This window comes from Cannabis sativa, chromosome X (assembly GCF_029168945.1).
Source record: "Cannabis sativa cultivar Pink pepper isolate KNU-18-1 chromosome X, ASM2916894v1, whole genome shotgun sequence".
NCBI classification, from domain to species: Eukaryota; Viridiplantae; Streptophyta; class Magnoliopsida; order Rosales; family Cannabaceae; genus Cannabis; species Cannabis sativa.
The window spans coordinates 5,180,770-5,205,614 of record NC_083610.1 but is presented as its reverse complement, the minus strand read 5'-3'; the positions used below and the strand labels follow the sequence as shown (position 1 = coordinate 5,205,614).

The 24,845-nt window shown below is 28.9% G+C and overlaps 1 long non-coding RNA gene across 1 annotated transcript; it reads right to left on the bottom strand.

Annotated features, from left to right (window-relative positions):
• Positions 1–393: 393 nt before the first annotated feature.
• Positions 394–4,278, bottom strand: LOC133032630 (uncharacterized). Its single transcript, XR_009685222.1, has 2 exons — positions 1,893–4,278; positions 394–705 (listed from the first exon to the last, which is right to left on the bottom strand). It is a non-coding gene; the product is annotated as an uncharacterized LOC133032630 (long non-coding RNA).
• Between the last annotated feature and the right edge of the window lie 20,567 nt (positions 4,279–24,845).

Here is a 24,845-nt window from a genome sequence, read left to right as displayed (position 1 = left end):
AAGTGTTTGTGGTAGGGGGAAATAAGTTTTTGGACAAAGATATAAAACCTTGTTCAAGTTCTGTGATTCTCTACTTGACACTTGGTGTTAGTAGTGTTGAGATTGTTCTCTCATCTATAGATATATATATATATATATATATATATACTATTTATATTGTGATTTTATTTATTGTGTTTGTAATTTTCCCTTCATCTTCATTTTTATATTTATGTGTATATTTTGTTAAGAGATGTAATATTATTTTATTAATATTATTATTCTTGTATTTCTTGTCTTTGAGTTATATTTTGGCCAGGGCCAGTCTTGTAACGCCCCGATTTCCCGAGACATCACACTAGCTAGTCCGTTTAAAACCATTTAAGATAAAGACAATAAAAGACTTCTTTAATGAAAAATAACTAAGCATGAGATCTCATTATTTTTAAAACAAAACATTTATTTATTCATAACCTTAAAATATAAAGCTTTACAAAAACTATTTGAATCATAATCTTAAATGAAATATTTTTAAACCAAAACATCGTGACAATCCCCTAACATGTAATCCACGCCTCGAGCTCGCCACCCTCACTATATAGTTTTACCTTTACCTCAGTTGTTAAGAACACCTTCTTGCTACTCCAAGCACCTCAATAAATTTTCTTGTTGAGGACAAGATCCTCAAATCCCACTGCTTAAGACTTGTTATCTCGTCACTACTACCTCTTCACATATTTCTATTCGATGTCTCAAGCCCGCAAGCCTTGATTATAAATCCAAAACTTTAAGAATGAAGGTAGAAAATAAGAAGAATTGTGGAAGGTTTGAGAGGAGCAAACATGAAGAAGAATGAGGCTTTGACTAATTGGTTTGGAGAGGAAAAATAAAACTATGATAGTTTAGGGTTTGATAAAAAGATTATGAGATATCGTATTCTGATAGGTTTAGGTTAACTAAAAATAATAATATATAATAAAATGCTAAAATATTATTAAATCAACAAATATCTAAATTTTTAAATTTTAAAAATAAGCCATTTATCACGTAACTTTAGGCTCAGTTTTCACTAGAAAAATTCCGAATTATGATATAACTATTTCTACAAAATTTATAGATCTTTGAATTATCTTTCCAACGCCACTGAAATCACCTCAATCGGAGCTCTAAAACTCTAGATATGATCATTTTAGTAAAACAGTTTTTAATCCTGCGAATTTATCAAAACCTACGAATTTTTGTGACATTAATTCCATTATAATGTTATTTAATGCACTTCATACAATAGATTAAACCCACTAAATAATCTATAAAACTCTAATAGACTTTCATATTGGGCTTTAATTGAGTAATTATCCTAATTCGTAAAAACACCATAATTTTACCTTGACACTTACTATAATTTCAACTATGTTTAGAAATCTATCAATACTATTCTAAGCAATAGTCTCTATTCACTATTAGTAGAAATAAATGAATATTTATTCTCACGCAAATTGTATAACAAATAAAATTTAAAATATATGTATATTTTTACCGGGTATTACATTCTACCCTCCTTAAAGAAATTTCGTCCTCGAAATTTAACTACCAAATACACGAGGGACGTCATGTTTGTCACCACTTACTACATGACCTCCTTATCTACCTTATGGACCCAACAAATATGTACTTAACTTTTATCTTATTGGTCAAACTACAACACATATAACATATACAGTCTAATTTAAGTATTGTTATTCCTTTATACATTACTTAAATAACAAAACATACTCCATCTCAATAACTTACATATACGTGCTTTAAATACATAAGTTTTGCAATAACATGTTAGAAAATTAATAATATACCCAAGATCTATTTGTATATAACATAGAACACAATAGTAATATATAATAATTAGGTATGTGTACCTGATTGATCCATAGCAATTATCTCTGTTTGATCCACAGCAGTTACTCCAATTTGATAGTGCAATACTATCAACTAAGTCTTCCTCCCTAGATCTCTAAATCAGAAGCAGTTTATTTATCTGATTATCAAAAGGTATACAATTGTGATGAGACAATATGTATTTATAGAGTTAGGGAGGGGACTTAGCTACAAAACCCTAGTTGGGCTGGGCCTGCTCATCAAAGGCTTCAGTCAACTAGAAAAGCCCACACTTCTGCTTCACCTAGACTTTACACACAGATGCTAAGCCCATGAACAAGTGATCACCAACAATATGGGCTAACACAGCAAAGAACTATCCAGTCAACCCAAGTTTTAATAAAACCAATAAAATTTTAATGTAAGCCCAAATAAAAGTCTAACATTCTCCCACTTGGGCTACATTGATTTTAATACATATATATTATATATCAAAATAATTTTGTTTGAAAACGACTCATGGGTTGAACAACAGAAAAACATTTGTGGCCACTTTAAAAAATGATAGTTCTCTGATAGCATCTCAACATACCGGTCCAATTTAACCTTTGATAATGAACTATGACAGTCATATTGTTTTTAAATCAACAAAAGACATTCATAATCACAAATACCAAAGTATTAAATCGACATGGTCAATAAGTCTAGTAGTGTGGTAAGGAATTATGTTCAACATGTGATCAATTTAAAATAACATAATATCCTTATCAGTCCTCAATTTCACTGATACCGTGATGCTTAATAAATAAGCCAGTGAAATTAAACATACACTACTTAATAAATAAGTAAGTGTCACTAAACTTGCTTAAAACATTAAGCCAACAAAAATATCATTGTCTTTTAGTAAATATACTTAAAATACAATGATCACAACAAGATATGAACTACATGCTTTCAATTCAATTATTCTCGAGAATATAACAAAGCCTAACTGAAAGCATAAACATCCAATAATCAAAAAAGTATTGGCCCACAAAGTAGTTCATAACATCAACAAGTAAATTACATATAAATGTAATCTCAAAAGATAAAGCAAGAAACTCCCACTAACCCAAAGGAACAAAAGATTATAAAATGCTCATATTAAAAACATATTTATCAAACAATATGACACTTAATCCTTTGGTTAGAGGATCTACAAATAGCAACTTGGTCTTTCAATATCCTATCACAATGTCTCCTTTCTTAACCAAGTCTTTAATAGTGAGATACTTTATTTCCTTATATTTAGAAGCACTACTAATCTCATTATTCTTTGAAAAGAAAACAACAATACTATTATCACAATAGATTAGTATAGGAGAGGAAATAGGATCAACTAATCGTATCTCTAAAATCAAATTCTTTAACCATAAAGCTTGCAAAGATGCCCCATAACATGCAACAAATTTAACATACATAGTAGATGATACGATTAAAGTCTATTTAACACTTTTTCAAGAAATAGCAGCACCAACAAAAGTGAAAATATAGCCAGAAGTTGACTTTAAATCATCTACATAACCACCAAAATCTGAATCTGAATAACCAACAACTTAAAGATTGTTGACATGCTTATACACAAGCATAAAACTCTTTGTTCTATGCAAATATCTCAAAACTTTATTGGCTACAAACCAATGATCATGGCCAGGATCAGATAAATATCTCCTAAGAACATCGACTATGAAAGCAATATCAGGTCTAGTGCAAACCTAAGCATACATCAAACTCCCTACTGCACTTGCATATGGGATATTCTTCATTGCTTCTCTTTTTAAGTCGTTCTTAGGACAATGTTGCTTAGTAAATTTGTCCCTTTCAGAATAGGAACGAAACCAGCTTTACACAAATCCATGTTGAACCTTTTGAGCACACGAGTAACGTAAGCTTCTTGAGGTAAGCCAAGAACTTTTCGATTCTTATCATGATAAATCTCAATCTCCAAAACTAAAGATGCCTCTCCAAGATCTTTCATATCAAAATTGGAAGACAGAAAATTTTTGGTCTCATTTAGTAATGACAAATCACTGCTGGCAAGTAAAATGTCGTCTACATAAAGAACAAGAAAAATATGATGACTCCCACTGATCTTCATATAAATACACTAATCAAACTTGTTCTCGATGAAACCCAACAGTGTCACAACCTTGTCAAACTTCAAGTACCACTGGCGAGATGCCTGTTTGAGACTATAAATGAATCATTTCAATTTGCAAACCAAATTGTCATTTCCATTTTCCTCGAAGCCTTCAGGTTGAGACATATAGACTTGCTCACTCAATTATCCATTCAGAACAACAGTTTTAACAATCATTTGATGCAACTCTGAATTAGAGTGCACAACTAAATCCATAATTATTCTGAATGAATCTTTAGTGGAAACAGGTGAGAAAATTTTGAGTTTAATCAATACCTTCTCTTTGAGTAAAGCCTTTAGCCACTAAACACGCTTTAAACCTTTCAATCTGTCCCTTTTTATCCCTTTTAGCCTTTAAAATCCACTTACAACCTATTGGTTTAAAAACCATCAAGTATTAGAACTAACTTCCACACATACATTATTTTTGTCCATGAAGACTTAATCTCATCATCCATAGCTTTCTATCCATTTTGAAGAATGTGGACAATTAGGTGCTTCACTATAAGTAAGAGGTTTCACAAAATGACCAAGATTACATTCACCTTCTCCAAGGTAAATAATATTATCATCACACCTTATTGACATCTTTTGTCTTTGAGATCTCCATATAGGAGGTACTTCTGGAATAACCTCTATTTGTTGACCACCATTTTGAATGACATATTCCACAATTGGAATTTCTTCAATAACAGGATCTTCATTAACGACAAAACCTTCTTCAATAATAGGTTCCTCATCAATAGTAGGACCCTCGTCATCTTAAATAGTAGGAGCAATATATTCATCAGCAATGGGAGCGTTATCAACTAGAGTAAGAATAAGACTGCTATTATTATCATCTATTGAAAAAGATATAGGAATAAAAATTCCTTTAGATGACTCCCCGTTTCAAGAGATGTTGAAGGAATATTTTCAGCAACATCAAATTCCAGAAATTTAGCAGTCTGAGATTCAACAATTCACGTGCCATGAGTAGGACAGTAAAAGCGATATCCTTTTGAGCGCATTGGATAACCAATGAAATAACAGTGATTTCTTCTCGGATCTAACTTTTTCAAATTAGGATCATAAATCTGTACTTCAGTTGGACAACCCCATACACGAAGATGATTCAGACTAGGCTTCCGCCCAGTCCACAACTCAAAAGGGGTCTTATGAACAGATTTACTGGGAACATGATTTAAAATATAAGTTGCAGTCATAAGTGCTTCACCCCATAAAAACTCTGGAAGATTTGTTCTACTCATCATGCTTCTCACCATATCCATGAGAGTGCGATTTCTCCTTTCAGCAACGCCATTTTGCTCAGGTGAACCAGGCATAGTGTATTCAACAACTATACCATTTTCTTGTAAGTACTCTGCAAAAGGCCACATGTGTTGTCCAGATTCTGTATAACGACCATAATATTCTCCTCCACAATCAGAATGAACAACTTTGATGACTCTTCCTAATTGTTTCTCAACCTCATTTCGAAAAATTTTGAATTTATCAAGGGCGTCCGATTTTTCTTTAATTAAATAGGTGAATCCATAACGAGAAAAATCATTGATAAAAGTGATAAATACCCTTTTCTGCACAACGTGGTGGAATAAGGTCCACTAATGTCAGTGTGGATAATCTCTTATAAAGAGTGACTATAGATAGCAGTCTGCTTTCTTATTTTAGTCAATTTTTCACAAGTACAATCAGCACAAGTATTCCAACCAGAAACATCAACAGGAGGAAGAATTTTAGCTAGAAGGAATCGATCATTTTTGTTTAAAAATATGACCCGATATATCGTGCCATAATAATAAGGATGTTATTTTAATATAAGATTTCTTACCCACAATATTCACAGCATTGAAAAAGGAAGCTAAGGAAGTCAATGATAATTTGAAAAGAATATCAGAGTAAAAACAGTTTCCAATTATTCGGAGTCAAACATAATGTTAACACTATAATTGGTAAAACGAAAAGAAAATTATTGTTTAACTAAATGCGGAAGCGAAACTGAATTACTTTAAAAGTAAGAATCAAGAAAGTACTGTTCAAGACAATCTGAACACTAAACTATAATTCAAGAATAAATATGCCAACATAGATAACATCATCGCTAACATAAGTGCCACTTTAAGCTTTGACTTCTTCTCACTTATCTTCTTGAAATCCCTTAGCCTCTGGTTGTTGTTGTTTCTCTTCATATTTTCTTTATCCTTTGTTGGGCTTGAGTTGAGAAACAAAGTGAGAAGACTCATTCTTTTCATTTTTTTAGCTTGCTTGTTTCAGCTACACACTGAGAAATTAGATCACTAAAACTCCATGTTTTATTATAAGTGTTGTAGGCTGTCTTGATAAGACTGAAAGAGGCAGGAAGTGCATGAAGAGCTCGATGAATAATGAAAGAGTCAGGAAGAGGAATATTATGATCTTTCAACTTGGACTGAACATTCACCAATTTCAGAATAAAATCTCGCACTCCTTTTAATTCATCATACTTAATGGTTGTCATTTCATCCATAAGATGTCCAGCTTCAGCGTTTTCACCAGTGTTAAATAGTTTTTTTTTTCCAATGCTTTGAAATATTTCATTAGCATTTGTGGTGTTTGGCAAACCACCAAAAGATGTTCAGGAATTAAACGTTTCATAGCAATGAGACTAAGATGATTTGAATTTTTCCAATGTGCATGAAGAATTTTTGGGCAACAATTCTGATATTAGAATAAGATCAGCAGATTTTTCTTCTCGAAGGCATAAGTCCAAATCTATTATGCCTAAAGTAATTTTCACATCTCGTTTCCATGTCTTAAAGTTGAAGCATTCAGAATTCAGATGAAAACGTTATTGTTGTTCGCAGAAAGGAGACCGCAAAATTCAAAAAATTAAAACTTGAATAAGCAATATGAGCAATGCATTAGAAAATATTGTAGAGTCAACTGGTCATTATAAACTCCCCTTTGGGGTGAGAATATAACACACACATGATCTACCTTCATGAAGTTAACAACAAAGAAAAAATACATATCATTTAAGAATTTTATTACCTTTGGGCAAATAAATTTCTTAAAAATATGTATTAATTCAAGCAAAAAATAATAATAAATTTATATATTTAAATTATTACCTTTGGGCAAATAATTAAAATATATACATTTAATATTAACTCACTTCATGGAATGTGAACTAATATATGTAAATACTACCTTTGGGCAAGTAATTACACATATAGTCAACCAAAAGATATAATATTTTCTTCAACATGTGAAATTTGGTGATAAAACAATCATTGAAAAAGAATAATTTTCAACCAAATTTCCAAAAGAGATATATAATTGCTTTTATTATATTGATAATCAAAAAATAAAGTGTCCACCATAACACATTATTTTTGTATCAAACAATCAAGTTTATAACTTTAGAACAATAAATAATGGAAAAATGTGAAATACAGAATATTGGTGGAGATTACATAGTCAAGATAAATTAAATAAGAGAGTGACTATGTCATATGGAACGAGAAGAAACCCAAAAAATTTTCTATGATTTACGGATTTTGAAAAATCATTAAAAATTATTTTTAATAATTTTTTAACTGCATAATTATCATTAAAATAATAATAATTATTAAACAGCGTCAAAAAATTAATTAAAAATCACCAAAAAATCAGAAATCAAATTCTAATAATGCTGGAAAAAAGAATCGTCGAAAACGGAGTCACGAAACTACCTCACTCTCTCTCACTCTCCGGCAGCCGCGAGTGGGCTTTGTCCCAGCAGGTTGTCTTCAACCTCCAGCAACCTCCATGGCTGAAAAAACTGGGTTTTGTGCGACCCGGTTCAGACCCGAGCGGGTCGGGACAAAATTCCGGCCAAAAAAGTGACGAAACGGACGGGAAAAAGAGGGATTTTGATTGGTTTACAATTTCTAATACATGTACACTACTAATTTCGGGTATTAAGGTTTAAATCTCTGGATTTCATGGCAAAAATCCATCCGAAAATTAAGAACTAAAAAAAAAATTGATGTGATATCAATTCTCGATTGAAACACGAAATAAATTGTGTAAGAACATTGATAAACAATTGATAATGAGATATCTATAATCAATTTTAGATCAAAAACAATAAAATCAAAACACACAAATTATAATTTCATATTATAATCATATAAACCCTAAAACTTTAAAGTTAAAATTCTCTTAATTTACTCAATGATTTTGTGCAAGTAATATATCAAAAGAAAGAGAATTTAATGAGGAATAAAACCCCTAAACTTTTAAGATTGAAAAATAAAAATTTCAACATAAAATAATAACGAAATTAATATGTAATTATGGATAATTAACATATACAAATTAATTATACTAATTATAGGTTCTAAATCATATACAATAGGCAATTCGATACCACATGTCATAAAAATTAATTATATACCCAAGATCTATTTGTATATAACATAGAACACAATAGTAATATATAATAATTAGGTATGTGTACCTGATTGATCCATAGCAATTATCTCTGTTTGATCCACAGCAGTTACTCCAATTTGATAGTGCAATACTATCAACTAAGTCTTCCTCCCTAGATCTCTAAATCAGAAGCAGTTTATTTATCTGATTATCAAAAGGTATACAATTGTGATGAGACAATATGTATTTATAGAGTTAGGGAGGGGACTTAGCTACAAAACCCTAGTTGGGCTGGGCCTGCTCATCAAAGGCTTCAGTCAACTAGAAAAGCCCACACTTCTGCTTCACCTAGACTTTACACACAGATGCTAAGCCCATGAACAAGCGATCACCAACAATATGGGCTAACACAGCAAAGAACTATCCAGTCAACCCAAGTTTTAATAAAACCAATAAAATTTAATGTAAGCCCAAATAAAAGTCTAACATAACATGCTCGTAATTTTGTAAAAAAATTCTTCTCTTATGAACATCCTTATATGCCACTTGAGAACACATTATACAATACAAAAATAACAAACAACAAGGAGTAGGGTAGAAGAACTTATGCAAACTTCTCTTTAATTGTTCCCATTCTTTCATTGAATGTTAATTTTTTTTTTAACTTAATTTCCTCCATAAAGCTACAATTCCGTTATTATAGTTACGTGGCATAATTATTAAGAATGTTGCCCTACACATAACGATCCAATATATCATTCACAAACCGATGTCATTCAAACAGACCACATGTCTTCTATAAATTACATGAACTACATGTGAGCTAAAGATCGTTAAAGGTCTTCTTACGCATGCGAGCTAGCCAATATATAGGCTTAGAAGCATACAAGTTAACATACTCTCAGGAATGAGCTACATGCATATCACTATAAAAGAAACATTTACTAATCCATCCAACTAATGAAATATGAATAAAATTTACTATCAAAATCACTCTTTCTAAGAATAACTCGAGAACGAAAATCGCTTAATCCAATTCTCATATATATTTTTCTTTACTCGCTTAATCATATACCATTTATTTGTACTAAACGAAACCATTACATATGTGTAGGGATCACAACCCTAACATCATACTCATAGCACAATCATAGCAATAACATATAAAAATTATTTCAATCATATCATGTCTTTACCATAACATTGGCATATCATAGCCATTACTTACATAACCTGGGCCTAGCCTAGCCATACAATATCTTGGGCCTAATCTGCCCATATAATAACCTGGGCCTATGTAGCCCTACCATTGTTATAGGATAGGGTATCTCTATATTCAACAATAACATCACTGTATCATACCCCACTATAACAATGTCATACACGAATCAGACAAATGTAGGGTAGGGTATCTCTACATTCAACGGCCTTATCCCGTATCATACCCCACCATAATAATTTCAAACACAACTCAGAAAAATACAGGGTAGGGTATCTCTACATTCAACGGCCTTACCCCGTATCATACCCCACCATGGTCCCTCACTTTACCTGAGACGTTAGCATACAACTTGCAGCATACAACACACAATATATGAATGCAACATACAACATATACAAGTCAAAACAACCCTAATCAATATATCAATTCATAAACTCATATTGTGTCCATACCACACATTCTCAGTACCACATACATATTCATAATAACAAAGCATAAACCATATTCCAATACATAAAGAGTTTAAATTTATGCAAATAAACACAAACAAAACTATCTAATTTCCTTACGAATCACGGGGCTACTGACTGTTACAATCTATTCTTCTATTATAACCTTAATGATTAGATTTCACCCTTAACCAAAATTCAACTTAATTATTTCTAATAAAAGAGTAGAGCTTAAAATTATCTATCCATTAACACTTAAAAAAAAAAAACAAACTTAAGAACGTACCAATAGTTATATATGTCTAATTTATTAAACCTGAAACATACACTCTCGTTAGAAATACTAATATAACAACTAAATTTTTTATTATTTTTTTTTTCCTAACATACTCTATTCCAATCTGCTTATAACACAATTCCTTTTGAAAAACACTCTTCTTATGCTCCTTATTTATGAAAATAAGTACAACTTATCAAAAATCAAACTTAAATTACGTAATATAGCAATACCTTGAATTTTTTTTTTTCCAAAAATATCTCATAGATCGAATCCTACCCATAAAATTTTAAGACATATTCTTCTAAACACAAAGAAAACTTCTAGTTACACTAAAGATGTAACGCAACATAAAATATGTAAGACTAACATGAACAGATTAACTAAAACTTACAGTACAGTGAGTCGAGCTCGTCTTGTGGCAATGAACTTTACATGTTAGGGTCAACCACATCCTTTAGGACCGTATTGCTCTGATACCATATTGTAACGCCCCGATTTCCCGAGACGTCACACTAGCTAGTCCGTTTAAAACCATTTAAGATAAAGACAATAAAAGACTTCTTTAATGAAAAATAACTAAGCATGAGATCTCATTATTTTTAAAACAAAACATTTATTTATTCATAACCTTAAAATATAAAGCTTTACAAAAACTATTTGAATCATAATCTTAAATGAAATATTTTTAAACCAAAACATCGTGACAATCCCCTAACATGTAATCCACGCCTCGAGCTCGCCACCCTCACTATATAGTTTTACCTTTACCTCAGTTGTTAAGAACACCTTCTTGCTACTCCAAGCACCTCAATAAATTTTCTTGTTGAGGACAAGATCCTCAAATCCCACTGCTTAAGACTTGTTATCTCGTCACTACTACCTCTTCACATATTTCTATTCGATGTCTCAAGCCCGCAAGCCTTGATTATAAATCCAAAACTTTAAGAATGAAGGTAGAAAATAAGAAGAATTGTGGAAGGTTTGAGAGGAGCAAACATGAAGAAGAATGAGGCTTTGACTAATTGGTTTGGAGAGGAAAAATAAAACTATGATAGTTTAGGGTTTGATAAAAAGATTATGAGATATCGTATTCTGATAGGTTTAGGTTAACTAAAAATAATAATATATAATAAAATGCTAAAATATTATTAAATCAACAAATATCTAAATTTTTAAATTTTAAAAATAAGCCATTTATCACGTAACTTTAGGCTCAGTTTTCACTAGAAAAATTCCGAATTATGATATAACTATTTCTACAAAATTTATAGATCTTTGAATTATCTTTCCAACGCCACTGAAATCACCTCAATCGGAGCTCTAAAACTCTAGATATGATCATTTTAGTAAAACAGTTTTTAATCCTGCGAATTTATCAAAACCTACGAATTTTTGTGACATTAATTCCATTATAATGTTATTTAATGCACTTCATACAATAGATTAAACCCACTAAATAATCTATAAAACTCTAATAGACTTTCATATTGGGCTTTAATTGAGTAATTATCCTAATTCGTAAAAACACCATAATTTTACCTTGACACTTACTATAATTTCAACTATGTTTAGAAATCTATCAATACTATTCTAAGCAATAGTCTCTATTCACTATTAGTAGAAATAAATGAATATTTATTCTCACACAAATTGTATAACAAATAAAATTTAAAATATATGTATATTTTTACCGGGTATTACAAGTCTTAGGCTAAGACGCTTAGGGCCCACTTCTATTAGAGGCCAAATAAAAAAAAAAATTAATAGTTTTTAAAAGTACAATTATTTTTTTAGAGGAAAAAAAAGTCCAAAAAAATATTTTTTAGGGTCCAATTTTACTCAAGGCCGCCCTGAGTTTAGCATTGGTCTTTCTATTGAAACACTAATAAATTTTCAACATATATATAATTTATAATTAGTCAAATCTCTTTTTATATTTAAATATTTTTATTATGTAATTGATAAATATATAATTAGTGTCTCAATTAAATGAATATGCAAATGCAGAGCATATATATCAAAATGATTCAAAATTACTAATTTTAATTTATAATTAGTACTTTTTTAACCTTGGAATTGGAACACTTTGTTGTAATTTTTTTTGAACATTTAATGAAAGAAAAAAAATAATTATTATAAAATAGCATGCGGAGAATATGCCACTAATCATGACACCAAAAAAAAAGCACTCTAATTACAATTCTTTGTATAATTACCAATGGTGATTTATTTATTTATTTTATTTATTTTTAGGGAGAATAACCAATAGTGATTACTATTACTAGTATTCTATGAACCAAGATAAAGTATTTTTTTAAAATTCTTAATTCTTTTAATGAGAGAAAATATCAAAGCCATCTAGTTGACATTTAAATAATATAATTGATAAAAATGAATAATAAAGTAAGCATTATTAGTAATGGTGATAAACATTACACACTACTATGTTATCATGCACATACAAGAATGATTATTTATTTATTTTATGTCGGTATCATTTTTTTTTAATATGTAATAAAGTTATCTTGTCTTGTACAATTCATATTTCTAAATCTCAATCACTAAAAATGTAATTTTTGTAGTGATATTGAATTTAAAATACATCATTAATTTTAGTCTTGAATTAATTATTCATGAATTTTGAATATTGTAATTCCTTTAAACCAATGTATACCATGAAGACCAACCACTATGAAATCTTTAATTAATTATTTTGTTGTAATTTTTAAACAAAGTACCTACAATTATAATTTTATATATTTATATATATAAAAATTAAATTTTTTCAATTTTTACACTTTAAAATAATTTATATATATATTTTTATAGATTTTCACGTAAAAATTCATATAGCACCCAATAGAGCAACTTAGATCGCAATCAAAATTCATATGGTAACACACATAGAAACTATCGGAAGAACTACCAGAGTAACTCAAACCGTAAATTTTTTTAAAAAAATAATAATATATAGGTTAATTCCATTAAAAAATTTCCAAACACCAACGTTTTTTTTCATGTTATATTTTATTTTGGAAACAGCAGGTATTTTTGTTAACTTTTTGTTATTTTTGAGTGGGTAAATACCATTTTGGACCATGTGTTTTGCAAAAGTTATCAATTGGACCCTCTATTTTGTTAAATGACAAAATAAACCCTGTATTTTCTAAAATGGTACAAATAAGATCCGGAATTGATTTTTTGTCAAAATAAAATTTAATTATAATCCGATCTAAAAGTGTTATGACAAAATTATTTACATTTTTTGTATCTGTTCGTATTAGGAATTGTTTTCAAGTTGATTATATTAAAAAAAAAAAATTGTTAAAAATTAAGCTCAAGATCTTATTTTTACTATTTTAGAAAATACAAAGTCCATTTTGTCATTTAACAGAACACAAGGTCCAATTGGTAACTTTTGCAAAACATAAGATCTAAAATGGTATTTATCCTTTTTGAGTATAACTCGAAAATAATTAGGTAAATAATAATTGATGTGTTAAATTTAATTAAAATAATTAGATATTTTCCTTTTTGTATTTTTTAATATTAGTTATTTAGAAAATTAGAAAAAAAAATATAATAAAGTCTTTAATTTATTTTTATGTATAGACAAATAATTTTTTCTAAAACAAATATGACACTCTTAAGGTTTTCATATTTTTATATTAGGAGAGTAAATTCGTAAATCAAAACTTCTCTTCCACAAAAGATATATAACATCATTAGACTATATTTATAAAAATGTTAAGGGATACTACCGGTGTTTAACACTAATTATAAAGTGATATGTTATTGGTAAAGTTAAATATTGAATTAAATTTTAATTTAATAATTATTATAAAATTTCATAAATTATGATCATGTAGTAATATTGAACATCATTAGGCCTAATAATAATATTTTTTTAAATATTACTTTTAATTTTACGAAAATTAAGTTCATGGTTATTCAGTACCATTTTGAAAAACATAAAATTTGAATTGTTATTTAATGAAATAGAGAATCCAATCAATAATTTTTACAAAACACAAAATTTAAAATGGTATTTTTTCTTATAGAATTCACATACCATTATATAATAGAGTAATTAGTGATATAAATACATAAGTTCAACTCCCCGTTCTAAATAAATATATAAATTTATTTTTTTATGATAATAATACTTAAGTTATATTTTAAAAATTTTGTAGGTACTTATCTATTAAGTATCAAGTAAATTGCCAGCAATCTTAAATTGATTTATGTTATTAAATTTTTATTTTTTATTATAATGACTTAATATTTAATACTGTAAATTAATCTATATATAAGATATATTTTTTTATTTTTTGAAAAAAAAAAACATAAAAATTTGAATATATCAATTTTTAATTAATTAAAAAAAAAAAGTGGATAAGATAATAAATGAGATGAGAGAGAGATCCAATGAAGTGTTTGGAGAGTGTTTTTTTTATGTTAATAGAAGCACGCGCATGCAAATGCAATGCAATACCCAAAGCCCAAAGAGCTGGCGTGGCTTAGTGGTGGGTCCTACACACTTACACCACACTGACACGTGGTGGGCAGCATTCGTGGGTGGACCCCACTTCACTCTACTTTGCCACTTGGATTGAATGCATTTATTCATGTATCTTAGAATATGAGAATTGTTAAAATCTACCACATTCTGCGGTGTTATACTACTACAACGTAATTAAGTATGGATTTTATTTAATTTAAAAAAATAATTTTTAAAAAATGTTATGAAGGGTCACTTGTAAAAGATGTTAGATACTACTAATAACTAATAACAATAGTTGTTGAGATACACATCAAAAATATATATAATTTTTGTTATTTTAAATTGTTTAATGGTGTTTCCCACAATCCCAATCACACAATAGCAAAGTTGGTTTTTATGGGTACTAAAGTGGGGATACCATATCTAAGCAAAAAAAAATTCCCACTAAAAACAAGACCTATAAAATATTAAAAAAACTAATTATTATTATTTTTTGTTTTTTTTTTTAAAAAAAAAGAAGAAATAATAAAATGTTTGGGCGTGGGGTGAGTCCACTGAGTGACCACTACTCAAGATTTTGTGGAAAGCCCACTTTTTATTATGTGTCTTCTTTCTCATCCTTTCTATGCTCATAATTAACATTTCTTAATTTTTTTTTTTATTATTTGTTTATTATTACTATGGTTTTGGTTCATGGTATTTTGGTACCTCTCAATAGTGAAAGATAAACTCATTTGTCTTTTTACTACCCCTAAAAAAATATGAAATTTTATTTAATCTTTACATTATCATAATAATAATGGTGACAGAATTGTTAAAAAATACTATTAGTTTAGTACTCTCATCAGTGTCACACTGTTATTGGTATAATTAATTATTAAATTTTATATAACTTAAAAAAAATAATTTTTAGAAAATATCGTTAACTAATCGTGAATTGTTACTTATAAAAAAGTATTAAACATTACTAATACCTAATAATAATGCTCTAATAATGATTAATAGATAAATTAAATAATAAATATTTTAATTTATATAAATATTTACTATAATAAAATTGAAGAGAGACTTTTTGGGTGTCATTTTAATTCTTTGGAAGATATTTGAATTTTAATAATTTTGATTAATCATTTTAAATATATAATTAAGTTAATAGAAGCAACATTAATTGAAAACCAAGAGTAAAGCTTGTCTTTTCTTTTCTCATTTTGTTGGTGCTATTGGTAACAAATCAATGTCCAAAGCCAAAAATCACTTTCAAATCTTTTTAATTATTCAAATTATTTATATTATCTTATTATTTCAATGAGATTTATTGCACATATAATAAATCAATATAATTGAACCCCTCTTCTCTCATAATTAAGCTAAATAAATATAGGGGCTATTTTAAAACAAAGTCATTAGGGGCATTTTTGTAAAAAAAAACCCAAAGGTGGGAACTTTGGAAACTTTTCTAGCAATTAAGTGGGGAGGGGGGGACAAAGGGTTATTAAGGATAAATTTTGTATATAAAAATCATTAATTTTGGTCTTAATCTTTTTGTTAGGGCGGCTCATCACAATCACTATCAAGTCCTTTGTGATATGGTTAAAAGAGTTTAATTTAATCAACCTTTTCCTCTAATGTGTTTAGATTATGACAAGTCAAAGATGGTTTTTTAGTATAAGGTGGGACTTTAATTGAAAAAGTCAAAACCCCAAAGGAATAATAAAGGGTCAAAATCCAAATCTTTCATTTAAGATTTTTATAAATAGCATTTTTATTAGATATTAGTGGTGATTAATATCACCAATGGTTAGTATTTTGTGAATAGATATGGACTTTTTTTTTAATAATTATTCAATTAAAATACATAAAATTTAATATTTAATTATACCATTAGTAGTATAAATAGAATTGGAGACCACTAATATTTTTTAACATTTCACTTTTCATATATAATATTTTATATACTTTGAATGTAATTACTTAAGCACCATTAGTGTTCTTAAAGAAACACTATTAGAGTGCATGCCTAAGTACTTATTGAATTGATAATATATCTATATGGAGACATGTGTTGTGATATTGTATACATAATAAATCACCCTACACTTTTTTCATTCCCTTTAATTATTTTTATTCAAAGAGATGAGGCTTTTTGTATATATAACTTGACAATATCATTCTTTCTTCTTTCATCATAAAAGAAACTATAATGACTTTCCATTAATGATGAAACTTCATTAATGCTCAAGAACATAATAATAATAATAGTAGTAGTGCTTTGGTTAGCTTAAGTTGTAACTTTTCCTTGCAATATATTAAATTCTCTTAAATAAACCAAAACTATTATTATTATAAATATATTTTTATTTTTCAAGATTGAATTTTTACCTAATTTTTTTTTTATTTTTCTCATATTTTAATTTAATAAATAATATAAAAAATCACTAATCATTCATAATACATCATATCAATATAGTATTGAGCACCTTAAATACTTAATAACAATACTATTTTTATTAGGATTTTTATTCAAAGTTTGTTTTGTAATTTAATCTCTCAGAAGAAAAAGGTTAAATAAACAATCAAACTCTTACGGTTTTTTTTTTTTTATATATATACATTTTAAAGAATCCTTCTTAATTTTTCCAACAACAAATTTGGCACTCTCACTTAATATCATAGTGTACTAAAATTTTGTTTGAATTTTGAAAAAATAATAATAAAAAAAAAAGTTATGGTATAACCCTTTTCTGTAAAGACAAATTATATACTAACTAGACACAATTTTGATAGACATGTCACATAAAATTTCTCTTTCTTAACCAAAAAAAATACATGCACACAATCTTTTTAGGGGATAGTACATAGTATTAGGTGTATTTTGAATGAGTATTATTTATGAATGTGTAGTATTAGAGATAATTGAGTTATTATGCTTAAATTTTTCATCTAATTAAAAAAAATTCTCATTTTTACATTATATGGACTAAAAAAATTAAGAAAAAAAATTCAACAAAAAAAAAATTAAAAAAGTTGAACTTGACTATTTTTATTAAAGAGATATTTTTTGATAGTTTTTTTTATTAAGTAGCTAAATTATGCATAAAAATTTAAATTTCTCTTTTATTATTTGTCATTAGATCAAAATCAAATGATTTAAAAGGCACCACTGGTGACTAGCACTCTTATCGGTGTCATACTTAGTGTAATTAAATATCGGGTCTCATATAACTTAAGAAAAATAGTTTTTAGAAATATTGCTAACACACCACCTATATAAGGTGTTGGACACTAATAGTGGCCAATAGCAATGCTCATATATATATGAGCTTTGTTATTGGGCACCAATAGTGTCCAACACTTTTTATAAGTGACGTTTCACGATTAGTTAGTGATATTATCTAAAAGCTATTTTTTAAAAGAGAAATGCTAAAGGGCACCACTGGTGCCTAGCACCCTCCTACGTGTTAATATCGCTATTAGTGCAATTAAGTATCGGGTCCCATATAGTTTAATATAATAATTTTTATAGAGTATCGCTAGCTAATTGCAAGTCGACACATTTAGAAGGTGCTAGGCACCACTGGTGTCCAATAACAATGCTCTTTTTAAAATTATATGAGATCTAATATTTAATTATACTAATAGTAGTATCACATCAAAAAAGATATTAGATAATGATAGTACATTTTAACAATTGTCTAATATAAATATATGATATTCATTGCATTCATTGATGATATTATTGATGATATTGATAATGGGGTTTGGGGACACATTTATTATAACTTGTGCCAAGCAAAAAGGAAAGCAAAGGCGTGGTGTTGCCTACTCTATTATTATAAATTAATTAGTATTAGTAGTAGTTTCAATAATATGAGTTAGGTAATAACAATTTATTATTATTATTATTATATTTTTTATAATAATTTAGAAAAATACCAACAAAAAAGAAAAGGAGACAAAATGTGATTATATTTTGGTTTGGATTGATGTTGGGAAGCATAGAATGGTGCTCCAAAATCCCCTTTTGTGGTGTGTCTTCAAAAAGCCAATGTCAATTATGATAAGGCCGTCAATTTGTCCACCACACCCTCCTCTTCTATCTCATCTTAGTGCTTTTAGAAGGTTAATACAAAATAGTATATGTTTTTGCAAAAGTTACCGATGAATCAAATCTTCTGTTTTATTAAATGATAAAATAAACTTTGTATTTTATAAAATGGTAAAATTTCGACAATTTGTTTTTAACATAACAAACTTAAAAATGTAAACAATCTTGTTATAGCACATCTAGATTAGATTATTATGAATTTTTATTTTGACAAAAAATCAGTTCAGGGTATTATTTTTTATTATTTTAGAAAATACACAAATTAATTTATCATTTAACAAAATAGATAGTTCAATTAGTAACTTTTATAAAAATAAGTTCTAAAATTATATTTACCCAATATATATTAGATTATTTATTATGTAAAGAGAAATATTAAATGAGATGGTCTAAGTATTGGGCTTTATATAATTTAATATTAATTATTAAAAAAATTATTAACCAATCACAATATCATTCATAGTTGGCTCAAGTATTAGGCAGTTTGGACTACTATACAAGATCTCTTATACTAAAAATTTTCTTGTTTTTGTTATCTCTTTATATATATATAAAGAGATATATTTTTTTATAATGTATACATAATAAATGTTCATAACAACAAATATACACTTACAAAAATAAATTAATAAAAATTTTTGATCCTAATACACATGATTTTAAAAATTTTGCCTTTTCTAGAATTTATGAATGTTATTTTTTAAAAAAAAAAACGAACTTATGAAATATTCAGTAATACCGTTTTAAAAAAATAAAAAATCTAATTTTAATTTTTCGCCAAAAGCCCCTAAATCATTTGGGTCGGCCTTAAGAATAGTGTTAGATATCACTTTTATCTAATAACAATGCTCTTGTCTAAGAGAGCTCTATTGTTATTAGGTACTGTCATGTTCAACACTACTGCGAGGTAATGTCTTAAGTAGTTAATAATTTTTCGTAATAATTATTATATTAAAAGAGAAATACTAAAAAATACAAGTGGTATTGGTACCTAGCACCCTTTAACGTGTCATATCGCTATTACTATAATTAAATATCGAATCGCATATAGTTTAATATCATAAATTTTATAAAATATTATTAATCAATCGTAAAGCACCACCTAGAGATGGTACTAGACACTGCTGATACCTTATAACAATGCTCCATACCTTAAATGAATATTATTAATCAATCGTAAGACACCATCTCGAGATGGTACTAGACACATCTACTAACAACCTCTAAGACTAGTGCAACACAACTACACCTTCCTCCTAGGACCAAAACCCTAGTGAGATTCAATGCTTAATGCTTAGTGGTGCACTTGAATCTCTTTGTTTATACATCATCAATTCAGCTCGGATTTTCATCATCATTGTATTTTGAATTTTTATTAGTTTATATATATCTTTGTACTATTTTGATTTTGGCCTTAATTTTTTATTTATTTTTTACTTGTATGTTATCTTAGCTATTACCATTTAACTCTAGCATTGTTATTCCTATATGGCACTATATGATATCCAATACCATCTGGGATAGCACTAAAGTGAATTAAATTGTGTTAATATTTAGATATTTGATATTAGGTACCCATAGTGTTCAATATCATTATTAAGTGATGCCTTACTAATGTAGTTAAGAGTTTATTTTTTCTAAAATATTTCAAATTATAGTGACTAGTTAGCACATTGAATTTATACAAAATTAAACACGTAATGTCTATACATTTTTTAATTAATATAATCACAAAAATATACAAAGTAAAATGAGTTGATAATATTTTTTAAAGTAATTTGCGGCAAAACCCCTTTAATTATCAATTTATTTGTAAAAAACCATCCAACCTCATATTTTGGTGGGAAAATCCTCCAAAGTACTGTTCCGTTTACATTTTTAAGGTGTTATCTATCTAGCCTCGTTAAGTCTTAATTTTGCCCACGTGGCAATGACAGGTCACTAAAAAATTATCCTACATGACAATATTTTACAAAATAAAAATAAAAATAAAAAATTGAAGAGTAATTTGCGGCAAAACTCCCCCAACTATCAATTTACTTGCAAAAAACCATCCAACCTTAAAGTTTTATGAATGGTTTTTTGCAAGTAAATTGATAGTTGGGGGGTTTTGCCGCAAATTACTCTTAAAGTTTTTATTTTATTTTGTAAAATATGACCGCATAGGATAATTTTTTAGTGACTTGTCATTGCCACGTGGGCAAAATTAAGACTTAACGAGACTGGACAGACGACACCTTAAAAATGTAAACGGAACAGTACTTTGGAGGGTTTTCCCACCAAAATATGAAGTTGGACTGTTTTTTACAAGTAAATTGATAGTTAGAGGGGTTTTACCGCAAATTACTCTATTTTCTAACAAAATGGTAATTAAATATGCCAAGTTAAAAATCCAATGAACAAGTACAAAGAGAATATTTCATTTCATTCCATGTACCATTAGTGAAATAATCCCCATATAACATATTATATAATATATTTATATATAGAATACTTCTTAATGGGTATTACCCATTAATTAGTAATAAATAAATTTAACTATAAATATTAATTTTAAAAATATTAAACCATTAGATCTTGATCCGATATCGAATAATAAAAGAGAAATTTGAATTTCTATGCTTAATTTAACAACTTAATTAAAAAAAAAAATATCAAAAAATACCTCTTTTTTACACTATATAAAAAATATATTTTTATTTAAAATATTTAAGTCGAATTCAACTTTTTATTAGGGGTGCACACGGGTCGGCTTTTCGGGTTTTTCAGGGTTTTAGGTTCGGGTTTTCGGGCTTCAGGTCTTGGAAATACACAACCGAACCTGATTTTCGGGTGTACGGGTGCGCCAGGTTTCGGGTCGGGTTTTTCGGGTTGGGTATGGTCGGGTTCGGGTCCTATTGGGCTAAGCCCGAATGTTTAATTTATGGGCTGCAATAAAATTTAATTTTTAAAATACCATTTTTTTTATTTTTAACATTAGTTGGACCTTTTTTTTTTTATAATTAATAATAATAATAATAATAATATATATATCAGTATTAATATATGAAATGAAACTGTATGAATTGAGAGAGTTAGAAGTCGTGTGAGGTGAGTCTGACTATTGGTAATTGTTTTTTTGGAATCTGTTTAAAAAAATGAATCATATTAAATTTACAACAACTTCATTAATGAATACTTAAACTCACGAATAGTTTTTAGACTTAGTAATGAATAGTCTTTTTTTTTTTTGAATGTGAATCCTATTCTTGATTAATTAAGTATCATTAATATTAATTTTTTTAAAAAAAAAATAAAAATTTCGGGTTACTGGTTACAACCCGACCAAAAATAAACTGCTTATCCACACCCGAACCCGAAACCCGATTTAGGCTTTTCCGGGTTCAACCCGACCCGACTATACGGGTTTTCCGATGGTCGGTTTTTTTGGCAGCGGGTCGGGGCGGGTGTTCAGGTTTTTCGGGTGTGCGGGTCCAAATGTGCAGCCCTACTTTTTATATCACTTAATGTAAAAATGAAAATTTTTTCTAATTAAATAGAAAAATTTATCATAAAAACTCAAAATTTTCTAATATTACCCATTCATGGATAATACCCATTAAGAGTGCACCCATATATATATACAAATATAAAATATATATAGAGAAGATGGGAGGGACCAAAACTCAATTTGGCTTCCATGATTTAGACTCATCAACCATTCCCACTTAATGATATGTAATGCATATTACTAATTTTCTCCACAAGTACCTAAAACAACATTAAAAACATGTTTGGAATAATAATCATAATAATTAAAAAAACCACTTCCAATTCTTAAAAGAAAAAAAATTGTATTTTCATTTCATATTATATATACACATATATAAATAATTAAAAAATATTTAGTTGAAGTTTTTAAAATGACACACCATGGTGGAGAATAGTAGTGGAGGAATAAGAAAACCAATCTTTTGTTTTGTTTTTCTTTTTTCTTTTCTAATGGAGGACACTATTGAGATTGATTTTGACTTTAGGTTAGGGAAATTTGATTTTCTATACTTATAAAATCAAAAAAAAATTTCCCTAAACCAAAAATTTAAAACCTAAAAAAACTATTCCTTTTTTTTCAAAACCCCAAAAATACCCCCCTCACAATATTCTCTCTCTGCATCATCTCTCTCTCCCTCTATCTCACCCCAACCGCCCACCCTCACCCGAACCACCCTCACCCACCCACGTCAACCCCAACGCCGATAACCACCCTCACCCCCGTCGACCACGACCCCAACCCCTCCGACCCCAACCCCAACCCGAAAGAGCAACCCCAGTCTCTGAAACTTTTTTTTTTTTCCTGCGATTTGAGAGAGGGAAGAAGACAGAGGTCCGATGGTCGGACCTTGGGGGTCCGATGGGTCCGACCATCGGACCCATCGGACCCCCAGGTCCGGCCAGATCCTTTAATTTTTTTTTTTTTTAATTTTTTTTTTTTTTGTTTCTGCGATTTTGGAGAGAGAGGAAGAAAGAGGTCCGATGGTCGGACCTTCGGGTCCGATGGGTCCGACCATCGGACCCATCGGACCCGAAGGTCCGACCCGCTTTTAATTTTTTTTTTTTTTCCCCGCGATTTGAGAGAGGGGAAGAGAGAGGTCCGATGGTCGGACCTTGGGGTCCGATGGGTCCGATTGGTCGGACCCCATCGGACCCCATGGTCCGACCATCGGACTGGGGTGTGGGATTCTTGGGGCCAGAAGCTAGATAGAGAGAGAAAGAGAGATAGTTTTAGTTTGGGGGTATTTTTGGGGTTTTGAAAAAAAAAGGTATAGTTTTTTTAGGGTTTAAATTATTGGTTTAGAAATCAAATTTTTTGATTTTCTAAGTATAGAAAATCAAATTTCCCTTAGGTTATTATATTTATCTCTAGTATTTTTGGTTGGAAACTCATATCCCAAAACCAAAAACATTTAAGTCATTGTTTGTCTATTTGAGTTCTTGTTTTGTTGTGGTTGAGTGGTAAAGGTTTGTTTGGCATAATAATAAATTCACAATGTAAGATTGTGAGGATTTTGGGATTTCATAAAATGTAAAATAATAAATTCTTTGTAGAGTTTTATAGATTTATGAATATTGACAAGAGTTTTGGGGGTAGTGAGGCCACTTGTCCTTGTTCATAAGATATTAAATTATTGTAATATGAACAAGATGAGTATTTATTACTGAGTTTTTTTGATCGATTTCTATTCTTATTTATTATGAGAGTATTCAAAGGTTTATAATAGTGGTAAAAAGACCACCATTATCGTGTTGTGTTTGCACTGTACTTTGTACAATTTTCTAAACATGATTTTAGGACATAATTGCTTATTTTATTATTATGGATGTTGGGTTGTCTTAAGTGTTTTGTGAAATTTAATTTATCCATTATTTACGATTTGACAGCTCATTTATACCGTCGTCTATTGATATATAGAGCTCGTGAAATCAAGATATAATGGACTTAAACCTTTAAATACACTTGTTAGAGTAACGCATTTGATGCTTTTTCTCATGTCGCATTAAATACATATACAATGTTCGTTTTAGTCCTTATCCTTAAGTGACATGTCACATCTCATTAGTCCTCGCGTATCTTTCTCTTAGTACACATGGCGAGTGTCCTACAGCATTAGTCCCCTTACCTCTTGATTGCTTCCTAAACTAGCACGTATTTTGAAAAAAATTCTAAACATTAACAAGTAACAAAAAAATAAATTAATTGTGGTGTAAAATCTATCCCATACCGTATTTTCTTTAAGCCAATACTATTAAAGTTAAATTTTATGAATAGGCTAAAAAAAATAGATATAGCAATGAATTGATTATTTCGCTCTTCAATGCT